This window comes from Canis lupus, chromosome 27 (genome assembly GCF_003254725.2).
Source record: "Canis lupus dingo isolate Sandy chromosome 27, ASM325472v2, whole genome shotgun sequence".
Classification (NCBI taxonomy): Eukaryota; Metazoa; Chordata; class Mammalia; order Carnivora; family Canidae; genus Canis; species Canis lupus.
Window position 1 is genome coordinate 31106364 of NC_064269.1, and position 14479 is coordinate 31120842.

At 39.9% G+C, this 14479-nt stretch overlaps 1 protein-coding gene and 1 long non-coding RNA gene across 6 annotated transcripts in view; one reads left to right on the forward strand and one right to left on the reverse strand.

Annotated features, from left to right (window-relative positions):
• Positions 1 to 4986: 4986 nt before the first annotated feature.
• LOC125753884 (uncharacterized) lies at positions 4987 to 8183 on the reverse strand. The gene is made up of 2 exons (XR_007406618.1): positions 7910 to 8183; positions 4987 to 6488 (listed from the first exon to the last, which is right to left on the reverse strand). It is a non-coding gene; the product is annotated as an uncharacterized LOC125753884 (long non-coding RNA).
• The window catches only part of EPS8 (epidermal growth factor receptor pathway substrate 8), a 176585-nt gene continuing 169096 nt past the window's right edge, over positions 6991 to 14479 (forward strand). Inside the window, exon 1 of one of the 5 annotated variants that reach the window (XM_049102979.1) lies at positions 6991 to 7258. The gene's annotated coding sequence lies outside the window, so the exon portion shown is untranslated. Of the gene's footprint in view, positions 7417 to 14479 lie in introns of all 5 variants that reach the window. The other 4 variants (XM_025455205.3, XM_025455207.3, XM_025455208.3 and 1 more) reach the window with 4 other exon arrangements.

Genomic DNA, 14479 nt, shown 5'->3' on the forward strand with positions numbered 1-14479 from the left:
CTTGAGCACAGGGATATCTGAATGAATTTGCTTTCAAATTTGTAATAGGAGTTTTCTTTTATTTTGTTTTATCCCCTCCCTCACCACCCCCCCGGATTCTGCTGCCAATGAAGAACAAATTTTGGGTGCCAACTTAAGGAAACCGAGTCTGTGTTTGCAATGCCAATGAGTGTACCCAAAGGGAATTGTTAAATAGCTTGAGGGTTATCATAGCTCAGTAACTTAAAGACATAAAAATGTAATTTCAGACATTAGGGCTGAAAATTTAAAAAATCTAGCTGAGTTGTAGAAGGAGTAAAGAATTTAGAAACATCCCAAATTCACAATAAAGTATTACTATGTTATTTTCTCTGCCCCCTAATAATATAGGTCCACGGTTAGAAATTCAAATATTATAGAAATATATTAACCGAAAGAATGTAAGTAACTCCTAACTATACTGTCATCTGTCTCCCCATAAAAATGCTGTTAAAATGTTGGCTTGTATTTTTCTTAGTCTTTTTTATATGTATTAATTCATACTGTATAGTGCATTATAACCTTCCTCCCCCCTTAATAAATATATATATCTTTTAAAAAATATTTATTTATTTGAGAGAAAGAGAGAGAGAGAGCCCAAGCAGGGGGAGGGGCAAAAGGAGAGGGAGAGAGAATCTTGAGCTTATTCCACGTTGAGTGCGGAGCCAGAGGTGGGGGTTGATCCCAGGACTCTGGGATCATGACCTGAGCCAAAACCAAGAGATGGATGCCCAATAGACTGAACCACTGAGGCACCCCAACAACTATATATGTTGATGTACATTCAAGTTAGTAGTTAATTACCACTTCTTTCTTTTCAATAGTAAGATAGGATTCCATTTAATGCCTAAACTGTAATTTAAAATTGGTGATTATTTACTTTTTCTCAGGGTTATTTTATTTTTCTCTTTTCAATCTCTTCTGCTTAGACACACAGAAAAATAAAAAGCTTAGTTTTGCCAAAAAAAAAAAAAAAGTTGCAAATACTGAAACAAGTGCAATTTTTGAATGGCAAATTTCCAGTTCTGTGGAATAAGCAGTACAATGTTCTCAAAAAGATAAAACAAATGATGTCTGTTTTGCATTTATATAATATTCAGAAAAAAATAAAAATAAATAAAAATAAAAAATATTCAGATGTTACTAGTAAATGGATCAATCAATATCCCTCCAGATTCAAAATTAAATTTCCCTCAATTGTAGAAGCAGTGGAATTTCTGAGGGAAATAAATTGTGCTGTAAAAATAAACTTTCACATTTAAAATTAGGAACAGAATATCTGTGGCCCCGCTCAGAAAGCAGTGTTCTTATCTACAGAGCTCATCAGTCATTGAAAGATCAGGGATAATAAACAATGAGGGATTCTTATGACTTGTGTCCAGGTAAATAAAAGAATAGTAACTGGATCACTTGCATCACAAATCAACAATTGCCTTGTCCTCCTTCTGTCATTTTGCCTCCTCTCTTTCAGACTCTCTGTAGCTAGAGCTATCTTCCTGCATTAATGTTCTCCTTGCTGTATGCAATTCAATAATCGTTTCCTCCTGCAGGAGTGAGAACAGTACGTAAGCTGAACACCTATGACTCACTATTACAATTTATCTATGTTAGCCTTGCTGTTCTGTTTCCCTTCTTGTCCCTCAGACGTAATCACTGTACTGAATTTCATGATTCACATTCTTTTGTTTACACACTTGTTTTAAACAAAGGTATATGTGTTCCTAGATAATAACATACCACTTAGTTTTGCGTGTGTCCAAGTTTTGTAAAAGGGCAACTTGTACATAATCTGTGAACTTCCCTCAGTATTATGTTTTTAAGAGTTATCTAGGCTGCTGAACATACCTGTAATTTCCTCATGTTCCTCACTATAGAATATTTCATGATCTGGATATATCAACATTTATTTCTCTTTAATTCAATTTTAAGTACTTTTAAATTTTCATTCATCATTTCCTCTTTGACCCATGAGTTATTTGGAAGTCTATTTTAAAATCCCATTAATTTAAGTTAATCTTTAGAAATTAAAATGTACTGTTATTTAAATTTTAAATTAAATTTAAATCTTTAAAAAATTAGTCTATTAATTTCTAAATCTATCAGGAGATTTTAGTAGAGATTACCAGGTCTAAATCAGCGATCAACAAACCCAGCCTGCCACCTGTTTTTCTATACTCTATACTAGTGAACCAAGAATGGTTGGCACATTTTAATAGGTTGAAAAACACAAAAGGATAATACTTTGAGACATGTGAAAATGATATAAAATTGAAATTCAGGGCACTCGGGTGGCTCAGTTGGTTAAGCTGCCGACTTGATTTTGGCTCAGGATGATCTCCCTGTATGGGACTGAGCCCCTATTCTGGCTCTGTGCTCAGCTCAGTCTGATCCCCCTTTGCTCCCCCAACCCAGCTCGCACATGTGCTCTCTTTCTCTCAAATAGATAAATAAAAATCTTAAAAAAACTAAAATTCAATGTGCCTAAATAAAGTTTTACTGGAAAACAGTCATGGGCATTAACTTAATTACTGACCTTGCTCCTGCAGGAAAAGATAGTTGAACTGCATAAGCATATTTTCTATGTATGGTAGCTTTCGTGCTGCAATAGGAGAGTTGAGTAGTTGCAAGAAACCTGCAAAGCAAATGTACTTACTATCTGGCCCTTCACAGGAAAAGATTTTCAACACCTGGTCTAGATAATAAACGTTCTTTGAAATGTATTGAGTATGCTGGTCAGTTTATGTAAATGTTTCTTTTTTTTTTTTTTTAAGGTTTTTTTATTTGAGAGTGTGCATCTGCATGTGGGTAAGTGGGGGAGGGGCAGAAGGAGAAGGAGAAAAAGAGAATCCCAAGTGGACTCCCTGCTGAGCAGAGCCCAAGAGGGGGTTCCATATCATGACCCTGAGACTACCCCTGCAGAAACCAAGTGTCAGAAGCTTAACCGACTGAACCACCCAGGTGCTCCAATTTATAAAAATATTTCTTATGGGTTTGATGAGAATGCACATTCTCTAAATGTTGTATATCTATAATTCTACATCTATATATCTATATCTATCTATGTACATGGAATCGTGAAAAATTTATCAATAGGTGAGAGGGTGTTGAAATATTCCCCCATAATGGTGGATTTATAAATTTCTCCTTACAGATTTATCATTAAGTAGTAACCCTGTCCATCTCTCATAATATTTTTTTATCTTAAGTCTACTGTGTATGATTTTAATATAGCTACCTCAGTCTTCTCATTGTTTTATACTTGATATATCATATGTTTTTAGTTTGTGCAGCCTCAAAACAATAACAATAGTAACATCAAAGATCACTTATTACAGATTCTCATGCCAAATATAAGTCTTATAAAAAGTTTTACATCTTGCAAGAATTACCAAAATGACACACAGAGACATGAAGTGATCAAATGCTGTTGGAAAAAGGGCGCTGTTAGACTTGGTGGATGCAAGGTTGCAACAAACCCTCAATTTGTAAAAAAAAAAAAACAAAAAAAAAAACAAAAAAAAAAAAACCTACAAAGTCTCTTTGAAGGGCAAATAAAGTGAGGTGCAATAAAACAAGTAATGCCTGTATACCTTTTCTAATTTATCTACAGATATGTTTTGCATTATTTGCTCTTAAGACTGCCTATAAAGCTATATACAGCAGTCCCTAAATGATATTCAAGCATTAGTTTGGCAGGATTGGAATGGGGAGGGGTATTTGAAGAGTATATTTAACTCCTCAGTAGTTTATTTATTTATTTATTTTTTTTTTAAATTTTTTTTTAATTTTTATTTATTTATGATAGTCACAGAGAGAGAGAGAGGCAGAGACATAGGCAGAGGGAGAAGCAGGCTCCATGCACCGGGAGCCTGGTGTGGGATTCGATCCCGGGTCTCCAGGATCGCGCCCTGGGCCAAAGGCAGGCGCCAAACCGCTGCGCCACCCAGGGATCCCACTCCTCAGTAGTTTAGATAAAGCTCCTAGTTTTCAGATTACATATATTCCACCACTATAATTTTTCACATTTTCTGTATCTAACTTTTACACCCAGAGTAGATTTAATCTGTTCCCCAAATTTTGCAACTTCGCTCCACACCTGAAAGACCCTATTCACTCCATATATCTTCATTCTGTCCTACATTATTTTCATCCCCATACCAACATTAACAAATAGGTTTTTAAAAAGAGGAAACTTTAATATGGTGGCACTATAAACAGGCAAGTTGGACCAATTCTCAGCAAAAGTATAAAAGAGACTATTAACATTGGTTCTAAGCACTTTGAGAAGGTAATGGGGATCATTGATACCAGATGGGTTAATTTGAAAATGGATCTTGTTTAACTAGCTTCTTTTTTCTTTCTTTCTTTCTTTCTCCTTTCTTTAATAGATACTTGGACTGGTGTATTTAGGGATGCTAGAGGCAGTGAATTTTCATTTCAGTAACACATTTAGAAACCCATTCATGAAATCCTTGTTGGTTATAGTATGATTGCATAAACTCGAAAAGTGTTGGTTCATAAATTATTATCTTGGAGATTATTTTTGGTGGTGGGCTACAAGGCTCTTTTCTAAGCCTGTTTTATTAACTTTATTCGACTTAAGTGGAAACAAAGAAGCATGTTCATTAACTTCACAGATACCATAAGTTAAAAGTAATCACTAATAAGTTCTTTTTTTTTTTTTTCTTTAAAGATTTTATTTATTTATTCATGAGAGACAGAGAGAGGCGGAGACACAAGAAGAGGGAGAAGCAGGCTGCCTGCAGGGAGCCTGATGTGGTACTGGATTCCAGGACCTTGGAATCACGCCTTGAGCCAAAGGCAGATGCTCAACCACTAAGCCACCCAGACATCCCACTAATAAGATTTCAAAACCTGAAATTATGTCTTAAAACACACAAAATGAAATTTAATATGGATTAAAGGCAAAAATTGGGTTTAAACATAGAATTAAAGAAACAGACTATATAAGGTGGAAGCTATGGTTTAATTGCAGTTCATGTAAAATAGACTTGGATGTTTTATTCAATTGTAGGTAATACCTTTGCTAAAAGTAAAGCCTAACACAAGTTTGGGATGCCTTATTGACAGGGTATGCTTGGATCAAAGGGGCTACTGATCACTTTTCTAACAAAGTTCTTGGTCCACCATATTTGAATGTTCTGTTTTCTTTTGAGTGCACAATCTAAGAAGGAAAAGGAAAAGTCAAAGGACATTCAAAGCAGGATATATATATATATGAGGGCTCACCATTCTTTTTGACAAATAATGAAAGGATCTAAAATTTTTGAAAAATAGAAAAATATTAGATATTCTGATAGCTACTTAGTACTTGCTTCAAATATTTTAAGGCTTGCTATGTTTATAAAGAGTGAGATTAATTCCTAGGGGTCATATTCAGCACCAATGGTGTAAGTTAAGGGAAAGTGAGTTGATGTTCACAAATCAAATGATTATAGATCTTCTAAGCAGAACGGAATTTAAATCCTGGTACCAGCGCTGGCTGTGGTAAAAAAGGATGATACTTCTGAGCTTTATTTCCCTATCGAATAGGTATAATAAGGCGTATCTCATGTTAAGGATTAGAAGTAATATTTAAAAATTGCTTAGTTCCTGGTACAGGTAAAAATTGAATAAATAACCATGATTATACATAATACTAATAAGGATAGAGATTTCCAACATTGTAAAAGTTTAAGTGGACGAAGGTACGATGGAAATACTGAAGAGGAGATTTCTACTTAAGATGGGGGACTGGACTTAAGATCTACGTGAACTTGGGATCCCTGGGTGGCGCAGCGGTTTGGCGCCTGCCTTTGGCCCAGGGCGCGATCCTGGAGACCCGGGATCGATTCCCATGTCGGGCTCCCGGTGCATGGAGCCTGCTTCTCCCTCTGCCTGTGTCTCTGCCTCTCTCTCTCTCTCTCTCTCTCTCTGTGTGACTATCATAAATAAATAAAAATTTAAAAAAGATCTATGTGAACTTTCAGCCTAATGGTTTTAACGTTCACCTTGGTGTGAAGCCTTCCTTTCTCCTTGTTTCACAAAGCAAGCAGGTCCACTGGGTTTTAACCAAGATGATCTTGGTTGATTTCTGAGAGTCGACTGGCTTTAAAGAAGTTAGAACAGGAAGGGGGCGTAGCTAGGACAAAGGAGGGCTTTAAGAGCAAGAAAATACCACGCGGGAGACTGCAGGGCTTCCCATGGAGTGGCCCAGGGAGCTACTGGTGGAGGAGTCAGTCACCTCCCCGACGACGAGGCTTGGTTAGGTTACGAGAGGGATTAAGTGAAAGAAGTCTCTACCGCTTCAAAGCACATCAGGCTCCGGGCAAGAACTCCGTGAGCACCGCATCCGCGGCATCCGCGGCATCCGCGGCATCCACGGCGGCTGGCCCAGCGGGTCTGGGCTTGCTCGGCTGCTGCTAAGGACCGGATGGAGGCCCTTGGTTGTCACCCGGTGATGGCATGAACTGAAACAAAAAAAAAGAAGAGAGTGACCAAAGGGGGGAAACCAGGTGGCAGGGCGGCGCGAAGGAAGACGAAGTGTGGCGGGTCGAGCCGTCGGCCCACGCGGGGTGCGGTCTCGGGGCGCTCGCACCGCCCCGGGGGCGCCCCCTCCACGCGCGCCGCTCGCCCTCCCGCGTCCCCCGCGTCCCCCGGGCGCTCGTCGGTCCCGCTGGGGCACTTCTGCAGACCTGTCCGCCGCTAGGAACCTTGGCCCGACTTCGATGGCGTCGATAACTTAGCGCGGCGCCTGCCCTCTTCCCTCCCGCCCCTCGCCCGCCCGCCCGCCCGGGGCCCCGCAGCCCAGCGCGCCCGCAGCTCTGGGGTCGACCAGCTACTCCGCGGCTCGGCCGCCCGCAAGACCCGGAGAGCGGAGCCCGCTCCGGCCGCGCCAGGCGCGCACACGCGCGCGCGCTCTGGCTCGCGCCTCGCCGGGGTAGTGGGCATGCGCGGCGCGCGGCTGGCTTTGGCGGCGAGCGGGCGAGCGGGCGGGCGGCTGCACACTTCGCAGGCGGCGGCGGGCGCGGCGGTCCTGCCCGGCGCGGGGTCCGCGCTGAGCTCGCCCGGAGACCGCGGCTCGGCAGCCCGGCGCGCTCGGCGGCCCTGCGGCTCGGGGAGGAGTGGAAGGGCGTGGCCCGGGCCGGGTCGGGGGCTTTCTCCCGCCGCGTCCCGCCGGGTCCCGGCTCGCGGCGCCTCCGGGGGGTGGAAAGCCACGGCCCCCGAGGGCGGATCCGAGGTAAGAGCCGCGCGGGCGGACGGCGCCGGCCGGGGTCCAGCTGCTTGAACTCAGCCTCGATCTTAAAAATCCGCCTTTGTGTGCCTGGATGGAGCGGGGCCAGGCGCCGCGTCCGCTCTCATTCACTTTGACTGCTTTCAACTGGTGTCGGGAGCCAGGTGCGCGGGGCGCTGCGGGCGGAGCGCGTCGGGGAGCCCGGGAGCCGGGGAGCCGGAGCCGGGAGCAGGGAGCCGGGAGCAGGGAGCCGGGAGCAGGGAGCCGGGAGCCGGGAGCCGGGAGCGGGCGGGTGCAGACCCCCGGCCGCCGCGCCGCACGCCCGCCCGCCCGCCCGCACGCCCACGCGGGGCCCGGGAGCCGTGGGCACCCGCGCGTCCCGGGGCCTTTGCCATATTTGCAGGTAACCCGAGCTTCCGCACAGACACCTGCGCCTGTCTGGCCCGTGGGGCGACTGCAGGGCAGGTCTTGTCACGGCCCCCTAGGCTGGGGTCTGTCGGAGCGACCCTCCCCGCGCTCCCGGGGACCGTGTCTCCCCGCACCCCTAAGGTCCCACCACCGCAGCTGCCGTCCAGGTAGGACAGCGCCTTGCCCGGGAAGAGTTGTCACTCCCGATCCCCTCGTCGACTTCTCCGTCCGTACTTCCACTTGACTCACCGTTTTTACTTTCGGAAGGTGGCCTTTCCGGTGTTCTCTGCGGATTCATGCCTTCGGAGGAGGTCCCCCCACGCGTGAAGACCAGGCTCGCTCCCCTACGGCCACTGCCTACTTTCCTTTCCAGGACGATCTGTGTGCAAAAATCACTGCACGGATTGTTCTCCTCCTCTGCGCTGTTTCTCAAATCCTCCTTCCCCCCCTCCTAAGTGCCCATCGAACTGCCGGAATTTCTTTGGGGGAGGACGTCTGTGGAATTAGGATTTGGACTCCACAGACGTCTAGGGCGGTAGAGCTTTTAAGAACTGGAATTCTCTCCTACAAAATCTATTTCAGTGGGATGTATTAATGCTTTTCTTTGGAAGGTTTCAGTTTTTGTCTCATAATAAAAGGAGTAGGTGATATCTTAAGAGTTGGGATAAAACTTTGTTTAAGATGCATATGAACAGCTTACTTTTGGTTTTGTTATTCTTTTGGGAGATAGGAGAATTAGGATTCCCGGAAGACTTCATATATATACATATGAAACTATATATGAAGTGAATATATATATTCATATATCTATATTCATGTAGTTACATACACGTATGTATATGTACATATATCTATATGTATCCATATACACACACCTGTATGGATATACACAGGTAACAACAAAGTAGCTGTGTTGTGTGTTGCTTCTAATGTATTTCTCCTGAGAGGATACCATGCTAAAGGGACTAGGGTTTTGCAAAGTGGGTACGAAATGTCAATCCTGTCTGTGGTCATTGAAATTAAAAGTCAATGTCATCGCCTCGCACCTAGTATAGATTTTCCGTTTGGAATTGGAGTTTTTCGGACAGATTGTTATAGTTCTTAAGGTGCTAGTGTGAAAAATTTGGGGGCATGTGTTCACGCTTTGGCTTACGATTAGAAAAATAATGAGCTTTATAGAATTGCCACTAAAGGGGGTCACAAATATAATGACATTTTATAGAGAGCCTTTAGTGCAGAATTCATAGATTAAGACTTTAAAATTCCACAGGTCATTCACTACACAGCAGGAAAAAAAAAAAGATGAAAACTTTTAATTCCACTATTCTGAAATAACCACTGTTCACAATATTCGGTACATTCTCTTTGTAATCTTTTTTCTTTCCACTTTCCAGTGTCATTGAATATCAGTCATTAAATAATAATTTTCAGTCTTTTATTAATGATGGGAGAATACTTGAAGTTGCATTGAGGGTGATTCTTCAGCATGGTTTATTCTGGTTTGTTCTCTGTCGGTAGTCCAATGTCTAATTTTCAACACTTTGCTTGTTTCTGATCGAATGAAAATACTTCATTTTGTTTTCATTTCTCATTTTTCCTATTTTCAATTTTTTTGAGACTTTTCAGTTATCAGTCCTTTTCTCTGCTATAACATAGGCTTTTTATTTTTTACTTTGAGTTTTTATTTGATAGACTTTTAAGTTCTAGACCCTTTTCTTATGCTATGCTCACTGCCCCTTTTTTTTCTGCTGACCTGTTTTCTTCATTTACCTATTTTAATTCTGCAACAGATCACTTAAACCATGGTTTTTATAAGAGAATGTAATATCCACAGTACAAGATGATAGTTTTTCTCAAGATCTTTTTTTAGATCCTTGAAGTTTTGTTGGGTGAGTGTTTTAGCACTGATTTCATTTATATACAATTTAGGTTGCTTTGGTGAGTTGTATTAAACAGATTCGTATCATCATGAAACAACATAAGTTAATGATAGGTTACAAACTTTCAGACATCTGCAATGGTATGTAAGGGGAAGAGTGGAATTTTAGTTAAAGTACTTTAGCTATAGTACAGCCCTGCTGGGAATTACTGCATGAAATTGTTTGCAGCTGTTAGTGATTGAAAATGTTTTCTTAAGGAAAATTCTGTAACAACATAGTTGTCAACATTTAAACCTTAATGTATGCAGGGAAGGTGTTCAGTGCTTCATGACAGCCTCTTTAGCGTTTTCTAGATACATTCTTAGATGGTATTTTAAAAAATATATTTTATTTTTTCGATGAGTTTTAGGTTTACAGGAAAAGTGTGCAGATGGTACAGTACTTCTTATATACACTGTTACCCAATTTCCTCTTATTACATCGTACATTAGTATTGTGTTAATTAATGAAGCAGTATTACCAACTGAAATCCATACTTTATTTAGCTTTCCTCAGTTTTTTTTTGGTGTCCTTTTTCTGTTTCAGGGCCCTACCATCTTAGATACCACTGAGTTGTCAGGTCTCCTTATGGTCCTTTTGGCCGTGACAGTTTGTTAGACCTTGTGTTTGATGACCTTCACAGTTGTGAGGAGTTATTTGTCAGGTATTGTGTAGAATACCCTTCCATTGGAATTAGTGTGACTTTCATTCTCATGATCAGACTGGGCTTTTAGTTTTTTGTAAGAAGGATCACAGAAGTAAAATGCCATTTTTATTACATTATGTAAAGGGTACATGCTGTCAGCAGGACTTATCACTATTGATACTGATCTTCATCACCTGGCCGAGTTAGTGTTTGTTAGGTGTCTGCCCTGAAAAGTTCCTCCTCTTCTTTCCATGCGATACTCTTGGAAGAAAGTCACTGTGCACAGAACACATTCAAGGAGTGGATAATCTTACTTCTCTCTGAGGGTGGGGCATCTTAGATAAATTATGTAGAATTCTTCTGCATGGCAGATTTTTTTTTTGTCCCCATTATGTATTTACTCAATGATTTGCTTATATTGGTCTGTACTCATGGATATACATTATATACTTTGGGTTATAGTCCAGTACTACTTTATTTTTTTGCTCAAATTGTTTCAGCTTTGGCCACAGGGAGCTCTTTCAGTCATCTCCTGTGCTCCTTTGACATGTCTCCATCAATGTGAGAGGTCTTTTTTTTTAAAAGTCATTTCTTACTTTCTGGCATTAAACGATGTTCCAGGTTCATCTTTTATATTTCCATTTCCTGTCCTAGAATCAGGGAGAAAGAACCTGTTTGATTTTCTTGGGAAATAGTATTAGAGGCCAAGATTTGGGTGCTGGGTTCTTCTTGCTACTGGGGTGTCATTGCCTCTTTAGCTATCTAGAGAGCAGGAAATATATGCATGTATACAAACCCATGTGTATACACCTGTCTATACATAGTTCTCCGTGTAATCATATGTATCCATATTAAGCAGAATATGAATTCATATGGGTGTCTACAACTCTACCTATTATGTGACGACTTGTATCTTTTGGCCTTCTCTTCTTGCTTATATGTAAATTCATTCCAACCATGAGAAGAAACCTGGCTCCCACCATCTGTCATCCATTTATTTTATTGTTCAATCCTATTGTATACATATAGTACTATTGAAATTGTTAACTTATATTCTCTTTACAGAGAGTGGTAAACAACTTTATCAACCAGAGTACAGTTCTTGTTTGGAGTTCCTTTTGCTTTTACTTTGTGGATTTCATTCCTTTTTCTCCTATCTCACTTAGTGTGGTAGTTGTATACATTAATAACAGTGTCAGATCCTTTTGTCACAATCTTCATTCTGTCCTGGAATCCTTTTGACCTTCTCAATAATTTTTTAAAAGTTTGCATAACGTTCTCTCTTTGTCCTGTAAAGTTTGCTGGGTTTTGACAAATGCATAATTTCATGTATCCATTATTATAGTATCAAATAGTAAAAAAAAACCCATTTATGTGCTTCATTTATTACTCCTCCTATAATCCCCACCCCCTGACAACCACTGATTCTTTTTTTTATTGTCCTTATAGTTTTGCCTTTTCTAGGCATCATATAATTGGAATTATATAGCCTTGTCAGATTGGCTTCTGTCACTTACGAATATGTGTTTAAGGTTCATTTATATCTTCTTGTGATTTGATAGCTTATTTCTTTTTTTTTCTCATTTCTTTTTATCACTTAATAATATTGCATTGTGTGAGTGTATCACAGTTTGTGTATCTATACATTTATTGATGGACATCTTGGTTGCTTCCAGTTTTTGGCAACTATGAATAAAGCTGTTATAAGTACTGGTGGACAAGGTTTTGTGTAGACACGAGATTTCACATCATTTGGCTAAATAACTGAGAACACGATTGCTGGATCATATAAGATTATTGTTAGCTTTGTAAGGTATTGCCACACTGTTTTTTAGTGTGGCTCTGTCATTTTGCATCCCCATCAGCAATTAATGCAAGCTCCTGTTGCTTCTCATCCTTGTCAATTTTTTGATATTGTCAGTTTTTTGAATTTTATGCATTGTAAGTAATATTTCATTGTTGCTTATTTTGCCATTCCCTAATGACATTTAATGTTAAGTATCTTTTCATATGCTAATATTTTCTGTGTATTTTCTTTGAGGAGATATCTGTTCCGAACTTTTGCCCATTTTTAAATAGGGTTGTCTGTTTTTTAGTTAAGAATTCCTTATATCTTTTTCATACAGGCACTTTATCATTTATGTATTTTGCAGATTTTTTTTTTTCCAGTCTGGCTTTTCTTTTTATTCTCTTAACAGTGTTTTTTCAGAGCAAATGTTTTTATTTATTATTTTTTAAAGATTTTATTTATTTATTCATGAGACACACACAGAGAGAGGCAGAAACATAGGCAGAGGGAGAAGCAGGCTCCCCATGGGAAGCCTGATGCAGGACTCGATTTCAGGACCCTGGTATCAGGACCTGAGCCAAAGGCAGATGCTCAATCACTGAGCCACCCAGGTGCCCCAAATGTTTTTAACTGTAATGAAACCCAACTTGTCAGTTTCATGGATAGACTTTTGGTGTTGTATTTCAAAAACTCCTTGCTAAACCCAAGGCCGCCTAGATTTTATACTTCTTTTTTATTTTCTAGAAGTTTTATAATTTTACATTTAGATCTCTCATTCATTTTGAGTTTATTTTTATGAAAGGTGTAAAGTCTGTGTCTAGACCCACTTTTTTGCCCGTGGATTTTCTGTTGTACCAGTACCAAGTAAATGAAATTTTTAAGGCAAGTAGATTATAAATTGGGTTTAGGATAGAAAGGAAAGTGTTTTTGATTTTTAAAAACCTTATGTGAATTTGCTTAAAGGAAACAGTTGAGAAATGACTTGGAAATGAAAATGTAGAAATACATAGACTCTATGTTGAGATTAGTTCCTGGACTTCTGTGGACAATGGGATTGTTAATACAGAGTAATATCTAACAATTCTTTCAGATCTAACCATAAGAAATAATAAAGTTTTCTTTTTCACAAAGAGGATCTGAAATAAGGGATTTGTAAAGTGTGTCCTGAGAAGAGGTAGATGGTGTATGTAATGTCTAGAAACTTGAGACTTAACACTAGGGTCTTGAATCTTATCCCATGCCACTCTTCTTACCAGAAAGAAGTAGTTTTTTTAAGTACCTTTCTTTTGATAAACACTTTGTGTGATCGACCTTGGGGCCAGAATTTTTATATTGTTATGCTACATATAGAATCATAAACTTCCAAAAAGCATCTAGTGAGGTCTGATTTAGGAAAAGTAGCGGTTATGGTGTGGCAGGCGTTATATACATTGTCTTTTTAAACTCTTACAAAAGCTCTTTAGGGCAGTTCTCCATATATCCATTTTAAAGGGAAGAAATATGCTCAGAAAGGTAAAATGGCTTGTCTATGATCCATATGGGGAGAAACGGACAGAGTTTGGATGGGAAGTTTGATCGTTTTGACTCCAAAACTTTCCAATTGGCTATGTGATCTGTCATAAGAGAAAAAGTGCAAGGATAGTATCAGGTGTCCTTTATTTTATTATTTTCTTTAAAATTGTACATTATTTAAATGACTACTGAGCTAAATAAGAATAAACATTATTTAAGTGACTACTGAGCTAAATAAGAAAAATACAACTTTTGAGATACGTGGACTTTCTTTTTTTCTTTTCCCCTTTTGACTGATCTGTATCTTACTTCCTGGACGGGTGAGTTATGAGAACATGGTTATAAAAACCGAGGTTCCTTTAAAGAGAGGAACTTGTAGGGATTAGAACAAATAAAACCTGTAGCAGTAGAATTAGCTAACTGTTTATACCTTTCCCCCACTGAATTGTAAGTTTCTTGAGGACAAGGAACTAAACTCAATTATCTTTAAGCACAGCATATCACATATTATACACACTCACAAAATGTTTGCTGAATGAAATAAGCACTTACTAGCATACTCTTTACAAAAGAATATTTAGGAGGGGATGAATTTTCCTCCCAGAAGAAATTGAACATTGTTACATTTTACTTATTCGCTCATTCATCATTTATTGAGCATTTGTGGAATATCTGTTCTGTGCCAGACACTGGAAATACAAAGATGAATGAAACAGAATCTCTGCCTTCTGTCTTCAGAGAACACAACCATTTTAGTAGACGACAACCATTTTAGTAGAGTATGGAACTAATGAGAGAGTATACACACACACACATATTAATATATATATAAAAGATTTTATTTATTTATTCATGAGAGAGAGAGAGAGAGAGGCAGAAACACAGGTAGAGGGAGAAGTAGGCTCCATGCAGGGAGCCTGATGTGGGACTGGACCCCGGTACTCTGGGATCAC